Source organism: Pongo pygmaeus, chromosome 12, assembly GCF_028885625.2.
Source record: "Pongo pygmaeus isolate AG05252 chromosome 12, NHGRI_mPonPyg2-v2.0_pri, whole genome shotgun sequence".
Classification (NCBI taxonomy): Eukaryota; Metazoa; Chordata; class Mammalia; order Primates; family Hominidae; genus Pongo; species Pongo pygmaeus.
In genome coordinates, this window is record NC_072385.2 from 71,963,984 (window position 1) to 71,968,695 (window position 4,712).

Sequence of the window (4,712 nt, forward strand, 5' to 3'; positions counted from 1 at the left end):
CTAAGTCTGAAATTCTTTCAAAATTGAAAGGCCAGGCTTGGTGGCTCATGCCTTTAATCCCAGCACTTTGGAAGGCCAAAGCAGGCGGATCATTTGAGGTCAGGAGTTCAAGACCAGCCTGGACAACATGGCGAAACCCTATCTCTATTAAAAATGCAAAAATTAGCTGGGCATGGTGGCATGCCCCTGTAATCCCAGCTACTTGGGAGGCTGAGGTGGGAGAATCGCTTGAGGCTACAGTGAAACTCCATCTGAAAAGAAAAAAAAAGATGATGAGGTTTCGCCATGTTGGCAAGGCTGTTCTCGAATTCCTGGTCTCAAGTGATCTTCCCATCTCGGCCTCCCAAAGTGCTAGGATTACAGGCGTGAGCTACCATGCCTGGCCAAATCTGAATTTCTTTCTTTCTTTCTTTTTTTTTTTTTTTTTTGAGACAGAGTCTTGCTCTGTCGCCCAGGCTGGAGTGCAGTGGCGCGATCTCGGCTCACTGCAACCTCCGCCTCCCAAGTTCATTATTTTTAGAATAAACTAAAAAGTTATCGCTCATCCATGTCTTCAATCACCAATAACTCATCACCAATAACTAGCTTTTATTACTTATTCTTATGTAACTTTCCAGAGTTTCTTTATGCCTGTGCTTATCAGCAAATACATATTCTTTTTATTTTTTATTTTATGTTTGTTTAGAGATAGGGTCTTGCTCTGTCATCCAGGATGAAGTGCAATGGGGCAATCATAGCTCACTGAAGCCTTAAAAGTCTGGGCTCAAGCAATCCTGCCTTAGCCTAGGAGTAGAGGCACGCACCACCACACCTGGCTAATTTTGTTTGTTTGTTTCTTTGTTTAGAGATGGGGATCTCCCTATGTTAGGCTGAATTTTAATTTTTTTAAATCCACACATAAGGACATGTTTAGGATCTGCCTTTTTTTTTTTTTTTTTGAGACGGAATTTGGTTCTGTTGCCCAGGCTAGAGCACAGTGGTGCAATCTCGGCTCACTGCAACTTCCGCCTCCCTGGTTCAAACGATTCTCCTGCCTCAGCCTCCCAAGTAGCTGGGATTACAGGTGTGCACCACCACGCCTGGCTAATTTTTGTATTTTTAGTAGAGACAGGGGTTTCACCATGTTGGCCAGGCTGGTCTCAAACTCCTGACCTCAAGTGATCCGCCTGCCTCAGCCTCCCAAAGTGCTGGGATTACAGGCATGAACCACCACGCCCAGCCTAATTTTTTTTTTTTTAATAGAGGTAGCATCTCATCATGTGGGCCAGGTTGGTCTTGAACCCTTGCCTCAAGCAATCCTCCCACCTCTGCCCCACAAAGTGCTAGGATTACAGGTATGAGCCACCTCGCCCAGGCTGCTTCTATTTTTTCAGGCTAAATAACATTCCATTGCATGTATATACCACATTTTGTTTATCCATTCATCCACAGATGGAAATTTCGTTTGCTTCCATTTCTTTCTTGACTATTGTGAATAGTCAGGAACTTGACAACTCTATGAGGTTAGGTAAAAACTAAACCTGAGAGAATTAAAGTAATACCCAAGAGTACACACAGCTGGTCATCATCAGATCTAGGATTAGATTCCAGAAGCTGTGTCTCTTCTTCTCTGCTATATCACCTCCTAGTTATCACAGGTGCTCTACTTTTCAATACTATCTACATGAGGAGCCATCTCTCATATGATGTTAGTAAACAGATAAATAGGTACAGTCGCCATGTAGGGCAATTTGGCAATGTTTGTCAAAATGATATATGTACATTTGCAATAATAGTGCACTTAATACTAACTGTACTTGTAAAAAAAGTTAAGATAGTAAATTTTATGATATGTGTTTTTTTTACCACAATGTAAAACAAATCATTTTTTAAATGACACATAGACATACCCTTTGACTCAACATTGTAACTAGATATTTATCCTATTCATATATACATATGTGGAAAATGATGTGTCTTCAAGAATATTAATAGCAATCTTTTTTGTATTAACAAAAGGTTAGACTCACATGTCCATCAGAAGGAGGCCAGTGAAATAAATTATGCTCCACTATACAATGGAATACTAGTCAGTCCTTTAAAAGGAAGATATTTAAACTGACAGGGAAAATTACCATGATACATTGGAAAGTGTAAAAGGCAAGCAACTGTGTAAAAAACAGGTGGGAGGTAGGGGGTAAGAGGAGAGGGAAAGAAAAAAATACATATTTGCTTGTATATTGATAGGCTATCTCTGAAAAGAAACCCAAGAAATTCATAACATTAGGCTGGGCCCAGTGGCTCACACCTTTAATCCCAGCAAAAATTTTGGAAGGCTAAGGCAGAAGGATTGCTTGGGCCCAGGAATTTGGGGCTATGCTCTATGACCATGTCTGTGAATAGCCACTGCATTCCAGCCTGGGCAACACAGTGAAACCCTGTCTCTAAAAAACAAACAAAAAGTGGTTAGGGGCCTTATTTTAACCTTCCAAATGCTTGAAGTCATTTGTGAGCACCACCCACCCCACCGCCACCCCCCTGGCTCCCAGCCTTCCCTTTTACCAGTGGAAAAACCCCAACTTTAACCTTCTCTCATATACCAATGTAGCACCTGTTCAATCATTCTGGCTTCTCTGGGCTCTCCAAATCTTTCTTAAAATGTAGATTTACAATTGGTTCATGATATTTTAGTAAGGATTAGACATATCAAATATTGTGGAAGGATTATTGATTGACTATGTTTACACGTATCCTCCCATTAACACTTTCTCATGTTAGCTTTTCCAAGAATTCTTTTTTTTTTTTTTTTTTTTTTCTGAGACAAGGGCTCACTCTGTCACCCAGGCTGGAGTGCAATGGCATGATCTCAGCTCACTGCAACCTCTGCCTCCTCAAGATCAAGTGATCCTCCCACTTCAGCCTCCCAAGTATTAGGGAATACAGGCACATGCCACTACACCCAGGTAATTTTTTGTATTTTTATTAGAGACGGGGTTTTGCCATGTTGCCCGGCTGTTCTTGAACTCCTGGGCTCAAGTCATCTACCTGCCTTGGCCCCACAAAGTGATAGGATTACAGGCATACGCCACCGTGCCTGGCCAATATCTCTGTTCTGAACCATCTTTCTGGGAACAAAATCATGTGACTGATGTCAATTAAGGTGTGGCCCACATCCCAGAGTTAATACGGTTTGTTTGTTTTAATTTTTTTTTTTAGATGGAGTCTCCCTCTGTTGCCCAGGCTGGAGTGCAGTGGTGTGATCCTCCTGCTTCAGCCTCCAGAGTAGCTGGGATTACAGGCACCCACCACCATGCCTGGCTAATTTTTTTTTTTTTTTTTTTGCATTTTTAGTAGAAATGGGGTTTCACCATGTTGGCCAGGCTAGTCTTGAACTCCTGGCCTCAAGTGATCTGCCCACCTTGGCCTTCCAAAGTGTTAGGATTATAGGCATGAGCCACCGCGCCCGGCTGGTTGTTTTTAATTGGAAAAATATGGAATGCTTCATGAATTTGCATGTCATCCTTGTGCAGGGGCCATGCTAATCTTCTTTGTATCGTTCCAATTTTAGTATATGTGCTGCCAAAGCAAGCACCAGAGCTGATGTTTTTTACGTCAAAAAGATCCATGGATTGCAAACCCACCCATCTGTGGCATGGGGAATGATGCCAGAATACCCTCCTTTAACAGAACCCAAAGGCAAAGAGGTGAGAGAGGAACAGTGGCCCCACGTCACTGGGGAATGACACAGACCAATTTAGTCAATTCGGCAGAATATTCAGTCAATCCATATATCTGATACACTAATTATCTGCAATGCATACTAAAAACCATGTCTAAGACCAGAGTTTTCACACTACAGTACTGCTTAACTAAAAAGGGGTTTTCTCCGCCAATCTATTAATTTACTGAGAGTTCAAGACTTTAGTTAAAGATAAGGGATGGAGGCAACCCGACCCATCAGCAGTCAATCAAGAGACATTTTTCTGAGAACAAAGGTGAAAGAAGGTCAGTGGAGGAGTCGGTACCCAATTCCAGATTCTAGAGGTCACAACCACTTTCAATCGTTTCCTCCCAGAAGTCTTTGCTTTCTGACCCCTGGATGGCCTTGCTGTTTTACCAACAGATAGAAACCTAGGTGGATTGAATTAATTTTGCTAGCATCAATCCATCAGTCACAGGCTTGTTAAATATTAATGCATCAGGCAAAAATGACCTCAGGTTCTCCAAGAGGTGTCCAGGTAACATAATTCAACTGCATTAGCAACTAGAGCTAACCTAAATACACACACACACACACACACACACACACACACACACACACACAGAGAGAGAGAGAGAGAGAGAGCTACATTGCCAGAGGATTAACTGTGTTAGGGCAATAAGATTATTTTATCCTATTTTTCAAAATACTGCTTTTGAAATTTTTTAAATGGGATTTTAGTAAATATAGATCACCTCTAAGTATTGTGTGATTAATTTGTATCTTAAAACTCCATGAAGAAGAAACAACTATTCTATAAAGGAGATTTTTTTTATTTCAGTGCATCAATGTAACATGTAGCCATTAAGATATGAGTAGACTGGTGAGTGACACAGAAAATATTCAGGATATACTGTAAAATGAAAAAACAATAGGTACCATACAATGCCATTAAATACATAATATTTTCTTCTTCTTTTTTTTTTCCAAGATGAAATTTCGCTCTTGTCACCCAGGCTGGAGTGCAATGGCT

At 41.1% G+C, this 4,712-nt stretch overlaps 1 non-coding gene across 1 annotated transcript; it reads right to left on the reverse strand.

Annotated features, from left to right (window-relative positions):
* Positions 1-3,464: 3,464 nt before the first annotated feature.
* On the reverse strand, positions 3,465-3,571 carry LOC129031040 (U6 spliceosomal RNA). Its single transcript, XR_008500917.1, has one exon. It is a non-coding gene; the product is annotated as a U6 spliceosomal RNA (small nuclear RNA).
* Between the last annotated feature and the right edge of the window lie 1,141 nt (positions 3,572-4,712).